General features: G+C 46.6%; 1 long non-coding RNA gene across 1 annotated transcript in view; it reads right to left on the bottom strand.

The window, feature by feature from the left end:
* Positions 1–1,655: 1,655 nt before the first annotated feature.
* LOC147583539 (uncharacterized) overlaps positions 1,656–22,524 on the bottom strand; it is a 70,320-nt gene continuing 49,451 nt past the window's right edge. Inside the window, exons 4-7 of the long non-coding RNA XR_015241936.1 lie at positions 9,414–9,479; positions 8,094–8,225; positions 5,651–6,614; positions 1,656–2,003 (exon numbers count right to left, since the gene is read on the bottom strand). This is a non-coding gene — a long non-coding RNA (uncharacterized LOC147583539). The remainder of the gene's footprint in view (positions 2,004–5,650; positions 6,615–8,093; positions 8,226–9,413; positions 9,480–22,524) is intronic.

Below are 22,524 nucleotides of genomic sequence, written 5' to 3'. Positions count from 1 at the left end.
GAGGTCTCAGGTTAAGCCCTTAAATTATGTTAAATTAGCCACTATTTTACAAACACAAAATGGGAGCCCGATGGCCTTCCTAGAGAGGTTTAGGGAGGCTCTCATTAAATATATGGCTATCTCCCCTGACACCCCTGAGGCTGAGATGATTTTAAATGACAAATGTGTCACTCATTTGCCCCCAGATATTCAGAGGAAGATGCAAAAATTGGCTATTGGCCTGGAAGGGACCCTGGAGGAGGTGGTATGAGCTGCCAATTGGGGACATTACAACTGAGATCAAAACAAAACAAAACAACAGGAAAGGAGCCTTAAGAAAAATGGGAGGCCTGAGTCATGGCCTTACACACTATGTCAGAGGAAGATGGGCACCAGAGGCAGGGCCTGAGGTGTGGCCTGAGCACAAGGTGATTGCCTCCTCTCTGTAGACAGAGAAGGTGGGGGAAGGGAAGAAGAGAACTCAGAAGCCCCTTTTTGTCTTTTTAATCTATGCTTGCATCATTAAGATTGTATTTGGAGAGATATAATTGAAAAAAAAATTTTTTTTAATCTTGATTTATATTTGAGAGAGAGAGACAGAGTATGAGCAGGGGAGGAACAGAGACAGAGGGAGACACAGAATCCGAAGCAGGCTCCAGGCTGTGAGCTGTCAGCACAGAGCCCAACTCGGGGTCAGACTCGCAAACCGTGAGATCATGACCTGAGCCAAAGTCGGACGCTCAACCGACTGAGTCATCCAGGCACCCCAAGGAGAGATGTAATTTTTGATTCTTGATAGCATTTGGAAGCTTCAAAATACCTACTGAAATAAGCATCTCATTCAGTTTTGTCAATTTTAGAACCCTGGTTGTCCAGTTTAGCTTTGAGAAAATTACGTTTGAAATGACTGAAAGTTCCCCATCATGGCCTTTGAAGTTCTAAATTATTTCTGGTTAAGTCAGTCTATTTATTTATAAATGTGCATGCAGAGAGGGACCATAGTTTTTAAACATAAAACCATCCAGAGTCCCAGTAGGCAGGATGCCCTCAAAGCATTTTGATGTCTGGGATCCCATTTCTTAGAAGGTTTTCAGGGACAGCCTGTTTCCAGAAGGAATCAGACCAAAGGCCAGCACAGTTCCAGAGAGAACAGTTGAGCCCCAAAAAGATCATAGACTGAAAGCTAACACAGTTCCAACAGGCAGAGTTCCAATGGGAACAGTCCAGTTGCAAAGGGAAATAGGAACAAAGGCCTTCACAATTCCTACTGGCACAGTTCCAACTGGAAAGGTCTGATTTTGAAAAGGACTCAGAGTGAGGGCTAGTCCAGTTCCATTAGGAGCAGTCTCATTCAAAACAGGAACTAGACCAAAAGCTAGCACAGTTCCTTTAGACTTAAGGCCAAATGAGTACCCTCTGAGATGATTAAAGAAAAAAAAAAAAAAAAACATCGTAAATAGATCTCAAATAAATCTTGGAGAACTGAGACATGAGGTGTGGAGCTTGAAAACCAGGAGAAAACTTGTCCTTAAAGCCCCAGGGTAGGCATGAAAGCAGCTCAGAAATGTCCATGGGTACTGCACCTGTTTGGTAGCCAGTGTGGAGCAGTTGGGGTCTTCTCTGGAGCCCACTTCTGATCACCAAGAATTGTTAACCTTAAAAATAGAAACTGCCAGTTATTTTACCAGAAGAAGATGGTTTTATTCAGGAATGAAAAATTGTAATCTGGGACATACAAGCCGTGGCAAAACCATAAGCAAGGACAGGAAACAAAGTCGGGGGGGATGCTTTTTTTAAGGAGAAAAAGGGTAAGTAGGAAAGTCCGATTAAAAGTCCATTGGTGTAAAATGGTGGTTTGAAATGTGGTGGCTTCTCATTGTCTGAGCTGTTGCAGAGATGGCGGTAGTGAGGAAAGAGTGTCGTCCCTCTGGCTGGAGTAGTCGATTAGTATCCACATGCAAGGTCAAGTCTTTGTAAGGTCAAGACCTTCTTTTCCTGTTGTGTGAGCCTGAGCTCTTCCTAATCTGGAAGAGCAAACATTAGAGAACCAGTAATGTTCCAAACAAAAGTCATAAAAATTACAATTTTTTTCAGTTCACTTAGTGTCATGTTAGTAATCTTTTGTTCAGTTTGAATGCAGCTTTTTAGTTCTAGAAATTGTTGCCAATTTCACTTTTATGATTTTAAAGATATCTAAAAGCTGTATTTGTTTTTTTTTTTAAAGTTCTTTTTATGAACCTCCTTGAAGATGAAACTCATTGTGCAAGTGACAAAAGACTGTAATGCACTTGACAAGAAAATTCAGTTATTTCTGTAACACAGAACACTTCAATAATCAGAATATCAAGTCATAACCTTATTATCAAAGCATATTAAAACTGCAGGAATTTCACATATATATTTGAACAGTTACAGCATTGACCCAAGCAATACAACCTAAGGTGTATCATTATTTGAGAGTTCTTTCCAAGTAATTTAACATACCAACCAAAAAGTCTAATTAGTCAAAAAGACTTCATTTACAATTCACATCTTGAGGAAGTTTGTTAAAACCCTCAGAAAGTTTTACATTTATTTATTTTGAGAGAAAGAGAGCACAAGTGGGGGAGGGCCAGAGAGAGAAGGAAACCGAGAATCCAAAGCAGGCTCCAGGCTCTGAGCTGTCAGCCAGAGCCCGATACAGGGCTCGAACTAACAAACTGTGAGATCATGACCTGAGCTGAAGGCAGACGCTTAACCAAATGAGCCACCCAGGTGCCCCAACCCTCAGAAAGTTTTAAAGTACATGTCTAAATAGGATTATTGGTCATTATGAAACTTGAAACTTAATTATTTAACCAAGGTGCCATGAAGATTTTAAAGGCAAGTATGTAGGGTTATATAGCTGTGAGTAAAACGTAGCTCCTTTAATATTGAGAAGTTTTAACCTTTTTTAAGTAACCAAAGACGCGATAAAGGCAAAACATAGAAACTTTGGTTTTCTAGGGAGACAAAAGAGAAGAAAAAAACAACCTTGTTTACATTTTTTTTTCATCAAGAGCAACCAACAATCCAAGAAACCTTTGTCTTTTTTAACAGAGAGAAAAGCAGAATTGCAATCTTATACCAGTGTACTTTTTAAAATCCATTTATTTCAACCTTGTCCCAACAGCACATAAAATTCCTTTCCAAAGATTTTCCTTCATGAACCTTTTACAATGTTTTTTTTTTTTAATTCAGAGTTGCTTTCCTTATTTCCATCAATCTTAATTACATTTAGCAGAAGAATTGTACCTCTTAGAAACCTTAGTCTCCAGTGAAAACTAAGTAGTGACCAATTGTGAACTGTTACATCAGAATTTTTCTAGATCTGAAATTTTAAAACAGAGGTTCTTCCATAGTACAGTCTTTCAATTAAGCACACGGCACATTGACCAACAAACCCAAGTATCCTCAGGTTCTGTGCAAAAAGAAGCTGAAAGCACAAAACTATGTTCAGTAATCATTGCTTTAGTATTTTGTCTCGTTTGGAAAATACTTAGATACCAATGAATTCAACCCAGTTTATCATTTAACTTAGCAAAACTTCAAAGTTTTAGGTTACCAAAGCTCTTCATAGCTATCTTTACAATTACTCATGAACACTTTGAGACACACGAAATTAACCATTATTTCAAGTCATCCCTTTGCTAACAAATTTCTAAGCTTATTCCCCACATAACAAGCTTCTTTCACAAGGCAACCAAAACACACCTAGAATTTAGCTTCCTTTATTTGAATTTTTTTTATTTGACCAATTTTTTTTCTTCCTCCAAAATAACAAGATGAGGGATTCATCCCAAAAGAAAGAGCAGGAAGAAATGATAGGGGCTTAGTCAACACAGCTGTAAGCAAGATGTCTGAACTAGAATTTAGAACCACAATAATAGGAGTACTAGTGGGGGTGGAAAAAGCATAAAATCCATTTCTGGAGAGAGAGAAGAAATAAAATCTAGTTAGGATGAAATTAAAAATGCTAAAACTGACATGCAATATCGAATGGATGCCACAATGGCATGGATGGACAAAGCAGAGCAGTGAATCAGCAAAACAGACCATAAAATTGTGGAGAATAATGAAGCAGAGAAAAGGAGGGAAACAGGCAAAAGACCATAATACAAGTAGAGAACTCAGTGACTTACAAAAAAAAAAAAAAAAAAAAAAAAGGAATAATATCTGAAAAATAGGAATCCCAGAAGTTGAAAAGAGAGAAAAAGGGGCAGAAGGTTTATGTGAATAAATTGTAGTGGAAAACTTGCAAAATCTGGAGAATGACACAGACCTCAAAATCCAGGAAGCACAGAGAACTCCCATTAGATTCAACAGAAAATGACCACCACCAAGGCATATCATAGTCAAAATCAGATCATATACACACAATGGGAATGCAAACTGGTGCAGCCACTCTGGAAAACAGTATGGAGGTTCCTCAAAAAACTAAAAATAGAACTACCCTACGACCCAGCTATTGCACTACTAGCCATTTATCCAGGGATACAGGTGTGCTGTTTCGAAGGGACGCATGCACCCCCATGTTTATAGCAGCACTATCAACAATAGCCAAAGTATGGAAAGAGCCCAAATGTCCACCGAACCATGAATGGATAAAGAAGATGTAGTATATATATATACAATGGAGTATTACTCAGCAATCAAAAAGAATGAAATCTTCCCACTTGCAACTATGTGGATGGAACTGGAGGGTATTATGCTAAGTGAAATTAGAGAAAGACAAAAATCATATGATTTCACTCATATGAGGACTTAAAGAGACAAAACAGATGAACATAAGGGAAGGCAAACAAAAATAAAAACAGGGAGGGGGACAAAACAGAAGAGACTCATAAATATGGAGAACAAACAGGGTTCTGGGAGGGGCAGTGGGCTAAATGGATAAGGGGCACTAAGGAATCTACTTCTGAAATCATTGTTGCACTATATGCTAATTTGGATGTAAATTTTAAAAAAATTTAAAAATAAAAGAAACCACTAACAAACCACCTCATTCATTCATTCATTCATTTTCATTTCACCCTTATCTCCCGCTGAGTGGCCAGAGAATATGAGACACAGAGCAACCAGGAGATGCCAAAGAAAAGCGTAAGGTTTGTGCAAACACGAGCACCCAAATCTGCCCTTGCTAGAGTTGTAAGTGGAGAGCGCATGCAGGACTTCCCCAAGTACATGTAGATGCAGACACAACTGCAAGGGTCACTTGGAGCCCAGCTGGGACCACTAAGCAGCACTCAAGAGCAGTAACAGGTATTGTGGCTGTGAGAGCGACAGATCTGAGCAGTTCCGTATCACCCAGCAGCGGATGAGGGTACATCTGGGTGAACCTGCTGGAGACATCAGACTACAGGGACAACAGAAGGTTCCTGCCACGCCTATCACCTCGGAAGCTGTCTCCTTGCAAACAGCACACTCCCCACTCCCCCACCGCTTCCCCGCCCCCTGACTGTGTAGGTATGTCACTGGGGCGACCCTCCAGGGCAGAGACCGTGGAGCATTCATGCTGCCAATTCCAGCCTGAGACCCAGAACCTCCCCATTCGACAGAGCAGGAATCTGCAGACCATGGCCCGTGCGCCAATCCCAGCCTGCTTTGGTAAATAAATTCTCTCTGGACACAGGGATGCTTGTACAACACTTACCATCTACGGCGGCCTTCACATGACATCCACAAAGTCGAGTAATGGTGACAGAAACAGTGTGGACCACCTTCCTAAAACCCATACTATCTGGGCGTTGACAGAGAAACTTGGCCAACTCCTGCTCCGCTCAATGACGGACAGCCGGAGAAAAATTATTGGTAATTTCAGGGCAACATTCAACTCTTCTTGGTGGGGAGGAACCACTGTTTGATTTCCACAGCCCAGTGAAATGACTTTTGGAGGCCAGTGAAGGAAAGGAGGCCCCAGGTCATTCTGGAAAGGACTGATGACGATAAATGGCATTTAAAGATGCAGTCACTTGTTGGCTTTTATCCACAAAATGCCCAGAGCAGGCTCTCAGTAGGAGGTGTCCCCCGTCCTGCCAGAGGCTCGAGAGGCTGAGTGTTGTGCTCACGGATACAGCAAGAATTCAAAGCCAGGTTTGGCTGAATCCCAGGCCTCGTTCTTTGCTGCTGCTTCTGCACCAAGCAATGTGGGTCCCAAACAAGAATCCAGGCTCATCTCTGAAGGAAAGAAGCCGTAAGACTGAGCGCCTCAGAAAGGCGGCTTCTTGTAAAGAGCAGGGAAGACGCTCAAGTCATTAGAGCGTGGGCATGCCCAGGAGGGTTGCCGCTAATGACACGGTTGGTATTTTTACTGTCACAAGCGCAGTGATCGCATCTGCACATGAGCAGGCACTGCTCATGTTCAAGTAAAAGTGAAATGGCTCTGGAATGTCTCCTCCCAGGGGTTTCATTTCTGCTTACAAATAAGAAAGCCGTACCCTGGACGCCACTTCAGGCACCTGGGGCAGGGGCAGAGGGGTCTGCTTCTCTGGAAGCCCTGTACTGATTAGTTTTGGCTGCGGAGGTCCTTGAGGAAAGACACAACATCTGACGTCTTAAGGTTAGGCACACCTGGGTCTCGCCACTTCCTAAGAATCCCTGTGCCTTGGTTTCCTGGTCTGCAAAATGGAACCAGCACTCACCACCTCGTCATGTCTGCAAGCCGCCCAGCGCGGTACCCACTCTGCCTTAGTAGTAAGCACTCAGTAAGTGCCACCCCTCAACCTCCTGTCCCATGCCGCCCTCCCACCTCCCCACACTAGGACACCAACAGGAAGGCAGATGCAGGTTGCTCAGAACTTCACATCTTTCCCACGGGCTCACGTTTGATCAGAACCCATTTTCCACTTTGTAGAACGCACCTCATCTCCTTGTCTCTCCAGGGCACCTCGGGGCCCGCTCACCAGCCACTCCAAATAGAGGGTGCCAGCCCCACTACGGAGGTCGGGACATGACAGCAAACTGTCGGCTTTCTCCCAGGCCCCTGCATTTTCTTGAGCCTGTCAGCCCCGTCACGAGGAGCAGAGAGAATTGGCATGGCCCACTTTCCCCAAGGTGCCAGAGACACGAGGACTGAACTCAGTCGCTCTCTGTTAGAACAGAAACTTGGCTGCTCCCTCTTCTTTGCCCTGTCCTCTCTTCTGGAATAAAGGCCTTTTATTTTCTTTCTCATCCTTCATCTCTTTCCTTATTTACGCTGAGCTGGCATCTGCATTTGCCACACTTTTGAGAATGATTTATCCCAGGCTACAAACATACCAGTGGATTTTCTGTTCCTTGTAGTTTTAAGGCAGACCCCCTCCTCCTGAGTGGCGTTTTACCAGGAACCCCAACCTTAGTGTCCTCACCACAGCTGCTCGACTGGACAGCCCTCTGGCGGCTGTGGGTCGAAGGGCACAGGGCAGGAGGAGAGGGGGTCATGGACGGGACAGCCAGCTGGGTGGCTGGCAGCCACCAGAGACCTCAAGGAAGGATCCTCCCCTGGAGCCTCTAAATGGAGCCAGACCCTGGTGCTGCCCACACTTGATTTCAGGCTTCTGGCCTCCATGGCTGTGAGACAATAAATTTGTATTGTGCTGTTGTAAAACCACCAGACCTGCGATCATTTGTTACACTTACTCCCCTCTTGTTCCATGCCAGGCCCTGTTAGGCACCATTTTATGCACAGATGGGGATGTGGACTCTGAGAGGTGACCCGACTTGCTTAAGGGTGCAGCGTTCTTGGGAGAGGAAGCAGGAAGCACAGGGCCCAGAACCCACACGAGGATAGGACATGGTCTCCAAAGAGCATGCCCAAAGCCCCCGGTGGCCCCAGCCCTGCCCTTCCCAGCGGTAAAGCAGGCAGCTACTACTTCCCCACTGGGCTTACCATACACTAAGTGAAAGAAATTCCATACTGGTGTGTCATATCCCAGTGCCTGACACACAGGAGGCACTTGGCAAGTATCTCAATGAACGAGTAAAGAAGGGTCACGGCATCACTTACGGGTAGGGATGGTCATTTCCAAAGACTGGGGGTAGGGGCCCGCTGGAAGACGTGTTCTTCCCTGAGGAACATGGTGACTATAGGGGGCAAATTGTTTCCTAAGTTCACTCACCTGACCTGTCCCACGGTGCTATCAGCTCTTGGAAAGGCCAGATGGGTGGGAGGGCAAATAAATTCCACAGAGCAGTTCATGCAGCTGATTAGCCTTAGGAGATCCAGTCTGCAGGACTCCAAGATTATGGCACTGAGAGAAGAAATAAAACAAGACTTCTTGGAGCTGAGCTCTCTGTCCTCAAACACTAAAATGGCACATTGCAAAATGTGCCTCTTAGACAACTTGCACTGTGATGCTCAACACTGGAGACGGGCAATAACGCCAAAACAGCACCTTCTGGAAATACTCACCCATGAAGGTTAACTGCTCCACTTCTCCCAAATCAGTGCCTCCCACAACCAGCTGGACAGTGGTCTCATCACCACCGGGCAGCGCCCACTCACTGGCACTGATGACAGGAAGCCAATCACCGAAACCTTCAGTTAGAGCCCCAAACTGTCACCCAGAGAGATCAGACCTAAGACACAGTCCTGCCAGGGAGAAATCTGCCTGATTTTCAATCTGTTACCAATAAGCAATAAATAATGAAGTTTAGCTAATTAAAGACGCCAAGCACAGTGTCATTTAACGTCCCTTGTATATTCACGTCTCCCAGCGTGGGAGGTTTCTCCAACCCTTTGAAATGGGCACCTTTTTGAGAAGATGTTTCTGGAACCAAGGCAAAGCAGCAGGAGTGCACAGTCCCAGACCCACAGCCGGCTCCTGCTCTGTTTCTCACGTGCTGAGTAGCAGCAGGCAAGTCACTAAGCTTCTCTGAGCTTGTTTTTCCCCCAAGGAAAGGGAGGGGCAAGGGGAATCACCTGATAAGAGATCTATGTGGAAAAAACCCTATGCCTTGACCCCAGGATAGGCACTAAATCCCTTAGGTCAAACAGCACATCCTGTCCATATGGTCCTAGGGAGTGGTTCAAAACTGGCCCATGACTAAGTTGGTTTGATTGGAGAGAATGTTGGGAATTTGGGGGACAGCCCAACTGTCTGTTGGACAGAGTTGTATTTTTCCTCTTGATGATGACTGGAGTGGGGGAGCAGTCTGGCGCCACTGCTCACCGAGTGCTAAACTTTTCAGTTATCCAGCAAAACAAATTCCTTGCTTTGCTGAACCTGCTTTGGCTTCAGTTCTGTGCTTCTGTCCCTGAAAGCATCCTAACCAGTACAGAAACAATGGCCCCTCCCAGCTCCAGCATTTGTCTTACTCTATACAGTTCTCTACGAAGGTCAAACCCTGACAATGAAAACCCAAAGGAAATCCCTCCATTTCCTGCTGCCAAGGAGAGACTATGAGCGATCTGAAGATACAGACCATGTCAGTCTTACCTCTGATCCCCAGTTCAAAGCACAGTACTCGGAACTCAGGAACCCGAGAACCTCATGACACAGGCACTGGAGGAAAAGATCACAAAGACAAAGGATTATCAAACCGGGGGCCCCTAGATAAGCTTGACCTGTCTGCTCAGCGTCATTACCACGGCCATGACCACAGCATCACTGCTCACCAGTGGTAACTAAATGTCAGGCTCTACAGCTCTGCACAGGTCCTCTGCTGGAATCCTCACCACCACTCTGAGAAGTGCCCCCTGTGAAAGTCACCAAGGCTACCCACGACGCTCTTTCCAGATGCTGGCAAGGCTGTACTTCCCCTCCCACTTGCACTGAGATGCTTCAGTAGGACGTGCTTCGCCAGTGAAGAGAGAAGTGATGTGTGCCCTAGCTGGGTGTAAGCTTTGAGACAGTGTGAGTGCTTGGCCAGGCTCTTTCCTCTCTGTGGTCTGGGTCTGGGTGTGAAGACGCTGATGATGTAGAAGCCCAGCCAACAGTGAGGATGGGGAATGTGACTGAGACGGAAACCTGTGTGGTTTCTGTACTGACTTTTTGGAGCTGTTTGGTACTACAAAATAACCCAGCCTCCTCTGACTAAAGCCCTACACCCCATTTTATAGATGGGAAAAGTGGGGCTCAAAGAGGTAACACGCCTTGTCCAAAACCATGCTGTTACTGAGGCAGAGAGGCTTGCGGAACACAGGAAGCTGTGGCCACCGTTCCTCAGGCTGTGAGTTGTGATTCTGCTGCATGCCAGCCAGCTGGGGGCTTTCAATGCCAGCCTTGCCTGCTTGTTCCTGTTTGGAATCCCCAGGCACCTGGATGGAGGTGCTGTGGTCACCTCTGTGCTTCAAAAATCCACAGACCACCCTGAACAGAACACAACTCCAGATACCACGTTCTCCAAACCCCAAGACACGTGAAGTTTCAGGCACACGAGAGTATCTGCGGTGGGGTAGAATAAAGCAAGCAAGGGGCGCCTGGGTGGCTCAGTCGGTTAAGTGTCTGACTTCAGCTCAGGTCATGATCGTGTGGTTCACGAGGTCGAGCCCCGCATCGGGCTCTGTGCTGACAGCTCGGAGCCTGGAGTCTGCTTCCGATTCTGTGTCTCCCTCTCTCTCTGACCCTCCCCCCATTCATGTTCTGTCTCTCTCTGTCTCAAAAATAAATAAACGTTAAAAAAAAATAAAAAAAAATAAAGCAAGAAAGAGGTAGGGATGAGATAAAGACAGAAACAGAACTTCTGGACTGGAGTGGGGCGCACAAAGTCCTGCCATGGGAGCTCTACGTTGTCCATTTCTACATAATCACTTATATCTACACAATCAACTAAAGAGAAGCAGTCATTTTGGCCCAGATGCCTCTTGACCAAAGAGTGAAGTAAAACCAGTTCCAAGATCCTCTTTGCCCACAAAATACACCTGTGATGGCTTCGAAGCAGCCCATCTCCTGGCTTCGGGACCTGCGAGAACTCTCCCCCAGGAGCGCCCCTGAAGGTGATGGGGACATTAAGGAGCAGGTGTGTTCAGCAAGCTTCCTGTGCAAAGCAGCCTCCCCAGATGCATCCTGGTGGCTCCCATCTCGTAACCTTCCTGCCCCGTGTGGTCCCCTTTCCCTGAGTATGGGGGCCCCGGTGACTGGCTTCTAACGAAGAGGGAGGGCAGAAGTGATGGGGTGCCACTTTGGAGGTTTGGTTACAGCTCACCTCCGTCTTGCTAGCATCTTATACTTTCTTGGCTTGCTCACTTCGATGAGGCAAATGGCCACAATGTACCTGGGTAGGGAGAAAGGAGGGCAGTCTCCAGCCCATAGCCCAAGAGGTATTAAGGCTCTGGGTCTTGCAGGCCACAAGAAGCAGAGTCCTGCCTACCTTTTTCTTACAAAGTCTACTGAAAAATGGAATCACTCTAGCAAAGAGCAGACCAATGTTACTTGCTATATAGAGAGAGCCAAAGCTAATGAATGCAACTTTCTGAAGTTTGTTTTTTTTATTTTTTTTTTTTAACGTTTATTTATTTTTGAGACAGAGAGAGACAGAGCATGAACGGGGGAGGGTCCGAGAGAGGGAGACACAGAATCTGAAAATGGCTCCAGGCTCTGAGCTGTCAGCACAGAGCCTGACGCGGGGCTCGAACTCATAGACCGTGAGATCATGACCTGAGCCGAAGTTGGCCGCTTAACTGACTGAGCCACCCAGACGCCCGCAACTTTCTGAAATTTGAAGTGTCAGTGGTTCTGAACCCTATCTGCCTTAGGATCACCCGAGTCAACAAGGGATGTCCTGGCCGTGCTCCAGAGACACACGGCCAGATGACCTGGGGTTGCGCCGCAGCATCTAGACTTCCAGACGTCGTGGCCGGCCAGCACCCTGACCCTGAGGCCCTCGTTCACTGTGTCAGGGAGTCACAGAAGCGATTAAGACGCCAGCACTGCTGAAAGCCCCCTGCAAAGAAAACCACTCCCTTCCCCTGCAGGGCCCATGTTGGTTAACACTGGGCTAGTGAGCCACCTGAAATGATCCCACCTAACAGCAGGACCACATGCCTCGCACCTTGGGGAGTGCGGATCTGAGGACAAGGCATTCCTCCCTGGTGGGTCCTCTCAGAACACCAAGATGCGGAGCAATAGACACCCCCCAGGCTAGGGGCAGAGCTCAGCTCACGTGCGGCTCTCCTCCACAATGCTGACTGAGGGTCCAGGGGACAGTCTGGGACCTGTTCTCTGCATCACCGGTGCCCCGGTCAGCCACTGACTCACAGAGGGCACTAACAAGGCACCATCCACACTGAATCTGGGGGAGGGGCAAGACTGGGGCCGGCATCTGGGTGGAGAAGCGATGTTCCAGATGCGGGCCGGGGGCAGAGGGGACACGTCTTCTCCAGACAGCCCTTGCTCTCCCAAGAGTTGTTTCTCCAGTTAAGCTCTAACTTGTTCTGACAAGCCACCAGGGAAAGCACAAGTTATCGCTGTGACTGATGCATAATTGCATATTCAAACTGGAAACCGTTTAAATCGAGACATCAGGAAAATCAGGGGCGGGAGACATAGGATAGCTCCTCACACATGACCACACACAAACAAACAAACAAATAAAACAGCAATGTTGATCATCTGGACACATAAATCCATGGTCCCTTGCTGGCGTATAGAACTGGCATAAAATGTTTACCTTCAATCAGATTCACCGAGTATTTTCTGGGCATCCGTACTTCAGATGCTACAGTGACGAGCAGAAACTAGTATTCATTCATTCAGCAAATAGTTAAAAGTCTCTACCTGGCACTAGGGACACAGTCAAGTATAAAATGATGAATGGGGAGATGGCAAATAAACAACTCTACACCAAGGAGGGGTAAGTGCTATGTAGGAACATAAAGCACGGGGGTGGTATTTTATTCAGGATTATGAGAAGGTGGTATCTGACCCCTTGCTGTGCATGATTTAGAAGCATTATCTCATTTAACTCAAACCTCATACAACTCTCTCTGGTAGGCACCCCCAGACATGTTTAAGTTTTGGTTTTTTAGTTTATTTATTTTGAGAGAGAGAGAGAGAGACAGAGCATGAGTGGGGGAGGGACAGAGAGAGAGGGCGACACAGAATCTGAAATAGGCTCCAGGCTTGGAGCTGTCAGCACAGAGCCCGACGCGGGGCTCAAACACACAAACTGTGAGATCACAACCTGAGCCGAAGTTGGACGCTTAACCAACTGAGCCACCCAGGCACTCCCTTGCCCCCCAACAGTCCTGTTTAAAGATGAGCACATGAAGACTGAAAAAAGGGGATACTTACCAGCTCAATCCCTTACTCATCACAAGGACCTGGGGACAGTATCTATTTTACGTGTGCCTTCATTTTCTCATCCCTAAAATGGACAGGAGAGCACTTCCTCCACGGGCTTGCTGCTGCACATAAAATACTTGGTAAAGAATTTGGTATATAGTAAGTGCTCAATAAATGTAATCTGCGGCTATAGGTAAGAGCATAAATGCCTCTCCCGTTTTTAAGGACTTCATTATCTGATGCAGAAGCACAAAGATACTCCCTCCAAAGCAGCGGATAATATAAACAAACTGTGTTGACTTACACCACTGTTCCTTCTAACAGGCCCATCCTCCTGACCAATTTCTACTCATCCTTCAAAACCCAAGACAAACATATCCTCTTTGAAGCCTTCCCAGTCAGTCTCAGTTAACTGACCCACCCCTGTGCCACCATTACACCTACTTCTACAGAACTCTTTCTCGTGTATTCATTCATTCAACAATCATGTCTCAAGAGCCAACCAACTGTCACACACAACCATACTCTACTACAATTACATGTGAACATATCTCTGGGTTCCCTCCACTGTACAACTAACCTCTGTCCAGCGGCAGAAGAACTGAACTGGGTGTGGGTCAACAGAACAAACCAATGAACAAAGGAGGGCGTAAGAAAACTAGACAAAAGGGGTGGCCCAGGGGAGAAAAAGGGACTACAAGAATTCAGAGAAAGTTAAAAACACAAACCACTCAGTACCTACAGGCCAAAAAGGGCTTGAGAACGAGTTGGTCTCTGAAGGACTGAAAAGATTTGGAAGACAGGGAAGGAAAGAGATGCCAACTCATGCTCATGAGTGGAGAAAGCCAGTTCCAATCAGCTGTTAAAAGTAGTCAAGTATAGGTGCATACATGTGTCTTTGTGTAAATGCGTACGTGTATCTGGAAGGATAGATACCAAATCTCTTCACAGGAAAGATCTCTGGGAGAGGGACACTTGTATTTTGTATTCTATCCAATATATATATGTATTACTTAATTTCTTTCAAAAACATACTCTTGTTTATGTAACTTAGAAAAAAAACGTCAGTAGGTCTTCCGAAATTCAGAAGGCAGAGAAGCAAGGCCCTGCACACAGAATGAAGAGCAAATGGAAGGGGCAGAGCTCTGTGACCCAAGGGCCAGTAGTAAGAGGTGAAGGACAAGATGAGAGTCAGGTGCTGCTTCAGCAGCTGCCAGATTCTTTTTACAACAAAGCTAAAAAGATATCAGCGCCGTATCAAGGTGTTGGGAGCAACAGATGGCCGTGGACCTTCCGGTAACAGGAGGGAGGTGATTCCCATTTGAGGTGTACACACCCGCATACTGCCACAGGCAGACTCCAGGACAGCAAGCAGAAAGCCACGTTCCCAGCAAAGAAATAAAAACCTAAGGGGACCTGAGGTTTTTCCAACTTTATCAGAAACGTTGGTTCAGTCATATTGCAAATGCCCCACTGGAAACACCACTCAAACCACAACCCCCCATTTTGGTGTAGACCAGCCCCTTGAGTATCTGGGAGAAAACCACTTGAATCCCGGTCAATAAAATCATTCTCCTCAAAAATAAACGTAGCATCTCTGCAGTCCCCACAAGCAAGGGGGGGGGGCACTCAAGAACCCCATAGGCAATTCCAAGATGGCGTCTGTACATCAAGAAGAGGTCATTTCCAAAAGAACAGATCAAGGGAGCCAATGGCTTGACTTTTTGCAAATTCATCAGGGATTCCTTTACCAAGAAGCATCTGTTCCAATCCAATCACATAATCTCCTCAAAGATGGACAGCAACATACCGAGGCATAATCTACTCAGGATCCCACAAACCAAGCCTCAACTAGCCAGAGACTCAACTTGTAAGAAGCACAGAGCAAAAACAGCATTTGTTTTTACTGAGAGATTACATAAATCTACTTCAAGAATATGGGGAAAGCTTTCACAGGAAACTGGAAGATCGTTTTGGTGCCCAGATGCCACTCAGTTCAGACTGTTCCCTGCCCAACACAGCAGCCCTGAATTTATGACAGGCCAGGCGAAGAGGAAGTACCAACGGGACTTTATTAAAAAAAAAAAAAGATTATAAAAATTAGGAAGGAACCTAAAAAATAAAAATGGAGAATGTCACATGCAATTGGTAGGGAAGGGAACTCTTATCCCATAGAAAAGTTTATTAAATTAAGGAATAAATACATTAATATATCCAGTTAGAGGTTTTGTACAAGTAAAATCATGTGTTTATGTATCCTCAAGAATATGGTGTTAATTTAGAAGAAATGAAATAAATTACATTAGGGTTTAATGTCTTGGTCAAAAACATTTCTAAGGCATGGTGGGGACAGACTAGAACAGGATGGGGAGGGCTACAAAAATGAGCCAAGGACAGTGCTTCATTCCAGCCATGTGGGACAGAGGTCCTTGCCCAGACAAACCCACAGGGGAGTCCCACTGGGTGGCCAATCAAGGGCACTCCTTTTCCATGCTAAGACATCCTACTGAGAAATTTACATGCCAATAAAATACACAATGGTGGGGAGCCAAGCAACACAGGGTCTTTTTGTGGGAGGCAGGAGTGGAGTCTGGGAGCAGCTTGTGCAGAAGGCAGAGTGAGGTCACAGCTACCTCATTAGCTAAGTAAGAGTGGGACTTGCTGGTGCCAATCACGCGTGTGTGTCTTGAGGGCGGGACTCTGCTTCATCCCAATGGGAACTTCCGGGTCAGATGGAAACAAACAAGGAAGAATAGGCTTATTTCAGGAAGGACTTGGTAGTAAATAAAATGGGGGCATCGTGCCTGTGAGCAAAGGCACATCTTGACTGCCGATTCTGCGGGTGGGGCTGCGGGCCGCAAATTCGAATGAGCCACTGGCAAAGCTGTGCTGGGGAAGGGAGAATAGGTAACGTGGGGGGCCAAAAGCCGCCTTGTAATCATGGCTTCTGTTTCTTCGGCATCCGTGGCAGGAAAGGTGCCAGATTTAGACCTCTGTCCGTGTAGACCTCTGTTTCCAAGCCAAGTCACAACGCTGTCTAACCAGAAACATGCAAGTCACAGAAAAGACTGACGTCCTCAAAGGCAGAGCCTGTATCTCCCATGTCTGCCACATCCCTGCAGTGGGCCCATGCTCTATGTAAGACAGCCACAAATAACATGAGTGACCAACACATAGCCTAAGCCAGGGCAGCAAATGCCTCTCTCAATTCACAGCTGAAATCATTATGGAGCACGAGGTTTATAAATCTGGACCCTTCTGTACCTTGCCAGTGTTTCCTGGTTGCATCCAAAGGAGACCCGCTTTGGGGCAAAGCTTGCAGATGCTGCATTTGCTAACAGACACAAAACCCTGATCTTCAAGAAAATGTATTTTCAAAGTTCCACACCCATAAACCCTGGGTAGCCAGGCACTGCCCACCTGAACCCCAAACTGTAGTGCCTCGGGCTCTCCCATGGAACCCAACTACCCATGATGGTGAACAAGCCAGGCATAAACCAGGGGCAAGAGTTTAACCCAGGCACATGTGGGAAGAGACTGGCGATTTGAACAACTCTTTGCTTGGATGGCAAGGAGCCTGTGATCACTCGGGGTATTTGCCCATGGACAGAAAAAGATGTTGGGCTGAAAGACGGGTTTTTATTCTGGAACACAGAGAGGTCTAAAGTGGGTTCTGCCGGAACCTTTCTGGAGGATTTTGGGTCAAAAACTAACATTTCTAAGCTAAGCCTTTATGTGCAACATAGTTTTAGCAGCGTCTCTTAAATGGCACTTTGAAAAATAACTGTGGGGCAGCAGACAATTTGGTACCTGATCATTAGATATTCTGCAAGTGCCACCCAGCTGAAAAATATATTTATTAAAAAAATTTTTTTTAATGTTTCATTTATTCTTAGAGCACAAGTGGGGGAGGGGCAGAGTGAGAGAGGGACACAGAATCAGAAGCAGGCTCCAGGCTCCGAGCTTTCAGCACAGAGCCCGACGTGGGGCTCAAACTCACAAGCCGTGGGATCATGACCTGAGCCAAAGTCGGATGGTTTACCAACTGAGCCACCCAGGTGCCCCAAAAATAGATTTCTTATTAAGCTTCTGTACTTAAATAGTATCAGCCCAAAAATGAAATCAATCCCTCTGAAAGTTTTAATGATACCAACCAAGTGCCAGGAAGCATTTCATTTCCAAGTGAGCCATATTAAAAAACTCGGGATGAGTTTTTTCCCCCCGCATCGATCCCAACCTTGAATTTTAAATTACTTGTCTTTCTCTCCCACCAGGCTCAGTCATTTCCACACTAGAGGGAGGGTGTCCTGTGGAAACGCCAAGCAGCTTAGAGCAAGGATCAACAGCAAGAGTGTTATCCAGCTGGATCCAGGAAGGTACCTTAATGTTTAACCAAGTATGGTGGTCAACAGAGTGTCACCATAGATACTACAGGTATGCAGTCAGATTTATACATCCTATGTTCTGGGAGTGACTCCATGTGCCATCCCACGGAGAGGGCAATGAACAAAGACCCGTCTCAGGGAAGCTACCGGTCTGCATGGGAAATGAAGTTCAGCACAAGAGAGGGGAACAATGTTGGAGCAGGCAGGAGGGGAGAGTCTGCAAAGGCTTTTGGGGAACTTGGTCCCAAGGTACACCACTGCACAGGGGCCATGTGCAAAACACACAAGTCGGACAACAAGGAAGAAATGGAAAGGATGTCAGTTTGTCAAGGAAGCTGCAATGCACAGTGGGCATTTTCGTGTCACCCGGCAATGTGAACGCTCACTGAGGTAGAGAAAATGGGAAGGAGTGGGGAGGGGAGAGACAGAGTGAGCTGGCTGCAGAGAAGGGTTCAGGCATGAGCAAGAGACAGACAGGCAGACAGAGACCAAGGCCCACACAGGAAGTGGCAGGGAGAGAGTGGGGTTGTCAGAGAGAGTCAGAGATAAAGACAGGCAGAGGGAGAAAGAAAGGAGCAGAGAGAAAGAGAGGCAGGAAGAAAGGAAGACACAGAACAGAGAGAGAGAAGTGCAATGGGACGGAAGAAGAAACAGAGAAATAACAATCAGCCAGACAGAACATGAGAGAGAAGGTAATCTGAGAAAGAATGAGAACCGCCAGCTCCTTGAGACTGCCTGTGCAAGAGGCCCCAAGTGCCGGGGTACAGCGCTGCTCACCCCAAGACCCCGGCCAGCTGGGGTGAGTGGAAAGCCAGTCAGAGCCAGGACTGAAAGGCTGGCGGGCCGTGGAGAGGCTCGCCGCACCCCACAGCTACACAGCATCGCCTCCTCCCCTCCAGCCCCTGCAGACTGCACGTCCAGACAGGCCCATGAGACGAACCAGGCTTCCCTGATCCCTTCGCCAGCTAGTGCACGGGTAATGAAAATGGTGTGTAACTGGGCCCTAACGTTCCCAAATGCCTTCTTCCAAAAACATGTTAGAAAAGACGCTCCTCCGGATGCCTGGGTGGCTCAGTCGGTTAAGCGCCTGATGTCGTCTCAGGTCATGATCTCACATCTCATGAGTTTGAGCCCCGTGTCGGGCTCTGTGCTGACAGCTCCGGGCCTGGAGCCTGCTTTGAATTCTCTGTCTCGCCTGCTCCTCCCCTCTCTCTCAAAAATAAACAAACATTTAAAGAAAGTTCAGAAAAGATGCTCCTTGGGGAAATGATCTTGGGAAACAATGCATGTAACACATGCTATATCTACTCCCTTTGGAGAGCTAGGAGGCACCGTTGTGGGAAAAGCTACAGCAGGGAAGCCCGCCGAACACTCTCTGATCTAACATTTTCTGAGATACTTCCAACACTGCACTCCCCTCTTCTAAAGGCACCAGCTTTGCACACCCCCTGAATAAGTGTTCTGCTTCTGGGAAACTGCCTTCTCTACCTACATTCCAAGTTTCCCAAAGAGCCCTTTCTGAGATTAAGATGAAGTGATTAGTATGCTGCAAAAAGCAAAACACAAAAAACAAAACCCAAAAAACCCCGCTTTGATATCCAGAATGAGATGGAGACAAGAAAGGGACAGATTCATCTTGCAGGTAGGGAGTGGGAACCACAAAGGAATTTGAATCTTTAAAACCACCCAGTGTGCTGTGCCTAGAGCACATCAGACACTCAATTTTGCTTGAAAAGAAAAAGCAAAAATGAAAGAGGAAGAGGCACGGTCTTAAATAAGGAGAAAGGCCTGGATGTGCATCGGACGCTACCTTGAAGCCACGTGCCTCAGGCTGGGTCATGAGAGCTCTCTGAACCTCGGTCCGCTCGGCTGACCTCCGGACCTAAGACGTACATTACACAGGGCTGCTGTCGCGGAGAGAGGATGTGAACGCAGCCTCCAGTCACACCACACTGGACCATCTCTGCTGCCTCAGGGGAGTGGATCTGATTAAAGGGTGCTCGGGGTAGAGAAACAGAGAACCGCCGCGGGGGCAGAAGAAAGAAAAGAGGAATCCAACTTCAGTGACCAAGTCTGACCAAGGGACCAAGTGAGACCAAGTCTACTCCCCCGGGGGGAAGAAACCCGCAGGTGAGGAGGAGGTGAACCCTCGGCTCTTCCCGCCAGTGACTCTAACGGACCCCCACGCCTCACAATCTGACAGTGCACTATTTCCCTGTCTCCGTTTATTATTGAAAGCAGAAGCTGTTCTCCCAGAGAATTCTCAGGACTGTAATCAAATCCCAATAAAAGTGGAAAAAGAAAAAAAAGAGAAGAGAAGAAAAAAGGAAAAGAAAAAACTCTGGCATTCATTCACATCTTATACCAGAGGTGGTGGGGGGGGGGGGGGGGGAAGAATCATGAATATAGTCCTGAAAATGCTTACATTCAAAAAAAGAAAACTAAAAAGCTTTAACCCCTAATCCCAAACTCATTCTTAAAATAAGCCACTTGGCTTCAAAGTCTGTAACATCACAAAAAGGTAGCAAACTCTGTCTTTGCTCCTGTTTTTGAAAACAAAGATCCGGGCCACACACTCCTCCTGAGCTCCATGCAAACGAACTTCTCGCTCAGCAAACACTCAGCAAGCACCTACTACATGCACCCCATGCTAGGGGATTCGGACATGAAAATGGGTCAGGCCCCAGCCACGTGCCCACCACCGAGCGATTTTACTGGCAACCTCTCACTGGGCTGCCCAGGGGAGCCAAGTTACTCCCCACTTGATAGAAGTAAAAACTGGGGCTTCCAAATACAGCAAAACCAGTTCCTGCCCTTGAGGCTATGGTGGTGTAGGAGTAAGTCTAACCTAAGGTCAGGAGAGAGCCAGGCCAAGTGGATATGAACTCAGGAGAGCCTGAGCTTCCCCACAATAGATGCCTCTCACAGAGGAAAAGAAGGTTCCAGAACTGAAGATGAGCTTCAGACTTCCTCCTTCATTTTGCTCCAGCTGCCTGACTCTGGGGAGATAAGCAGAGCAGGCCTGAGGCAATGACAAGGTCAGGTGTGCCCTGGGGACCGCTGCCCAAATGGCCAGCTCTTCCCACAGTCTTCAGGCCCTTAAATGACCGCTTTTCTCTCTCCTCCCTGTGTCCAGCACAACCTGCCCCCAGGAAAGGATCCCCTGATAGTCAGAGATACCTTTGTGTGAATGGATGTCATTGCCCTGACGGGCATTCAGACGGGAGACAAAGACATGGCATAGTGGAGAGAAGGTGGGCTTGCATGGCAAAGGTGTCAGGCAAAGTCTGGACTCCACTACTTTCTACGTGGGACTATCATTCATTCATCCAATTATTCACTCAATGAGCCAACCCACATGAACTCAGCACCTACTGCATGAATCACTGGGCTCCAAGGGAGCAGGAGACATAGAATTTGCTCTCCTGGAGCAGAGAAGACACATACCAATCCGTGACAGATCCACATAAAATTCCATTAAGGGAGAGATGCATGTAAGCGTCATACTCTACAGGGAAAATCTGACTTTGTTAGGAGCATCAGCAAGGTCCTGAGGAAGCAAGGAGTTGATATTGACAGTTTGTTGCCTGAGCACAGAGTATTGTTCCAGGCAGAGGAAACAGCAGGAACAAAGGCCACATAGAATGAGGAAGCAAGGGACATGGAGCTGAAGATGACCGCTAGGCTGGAGGCCCACCACAGTGGTGCGCCATAACGAGGTAGCAGGTGGGGCCTAAACCCTTCTGTACCTCTGCTGCCATATTTATAAAAGAGGGTGACACCCCCCCCCCCCCTTAATTCACAGGCTTCTTCCCAAAATTAAGTGAAAATGAACACAAAGACCCAATGTGTGACTGACACACTGTCAGAACTGGATAAATCGTGAGCTGGTGATGGATGCTGGCCCTCCAGAAGGGTTTCCTACAATGAGGTGGGGGGAGAACCTGGAAGAGGAGTCTCTAAGCTAGAGACCAGAGCTTGTTTTAGTCCTCTTGGCCGTCTCTGGCACAGTATTTTATTCGTTTCTCCAGTACAACAACATGGCAACTTAAGATAATGTCTACAGTTTCTAAACCTGTCAAATAATCTAGGAGAGACCTTGATTTTGTAACCAACGTATGTCGGGGAATCTCTCATAACCCAGATGATGGAGAAGCAGGAGAAGCAATCAATGGTGGCTCTATTTTCAAGAGTTTGGCCCTAACTGAAAAATATCTTTTTTAAAGCATCTAATGCTTGTGAGGTTTATTTAGAGTTTTCCTGAGTACACGCAGACAGTCTGTTTTATTTTGATGTGAAAAACTTCTTTAAGAGCCCGGATTTCTACTAGAGAAAGAGTCAAGGCAGCCATTTACCATTATTAATTTATAAATTTTTAGTTAAGCCAAACCTGGGTATTATTTTATAAAGCAGCATTTTTATTACTTTTTGTGCCTTTTCTATCTTGTAGGTGAAGGCCTTTACCCAATTAGTAAAAGTATTAACCCATACAAACAGATGTTGGAATTTTTTTTTTTTTTGACCTTGTCATCTGAGTGAGACCTAAATTGTTGGTCTTTCCTGGATAGTCTCCAGTTCCTTGATTGTCTGGGACAGCAAGTTTGTGGTTGAAAGGATTGCTTTTTTTTTTTTTTTTTAACGTTTTTTTAATTTATTTATTTTTGAGACAGGGAGAGACAGAGCATGAACAGGGGAGGGTCCGAGAGAGGGAGACACAGAATCTGAAACAGGCTCCAGGCTCTGAGCTGTCAGCACAGAGCCCGACACGGGGCTCGAACTCACAGACCGTGAGATCATGACCTGAGCCGAAGTCGGCCACTTAACCGACTGAGCCACCCAGGAGCCCTGAAAGGATTGCTTTTAAGACATACTTTACAGACTGAAACTACTTGCAGAATTTTTTCTAATAAATATCCTTTGGGCCATGTGATTAAGTTTTG

Source organism: Puma concolor, chromosome A2, assembly GCF_028749965.1.
Source record: "Puma concolor isolate L17-30 chromosome A2, mPumCon1.1.hap2, whole genome shotgun sequence".
NCBI classification, from domain to species: Eukaryota; Metazoa; Chordata; class Mammalia; order Carnivora; family Felidae; genus Puma; species Puma concolor.
The sequence above is the reverse complement of the archived record's forward strand: the minus strand, read 5'-3'. Positions and strand labels throughout refer to the sequence as shown.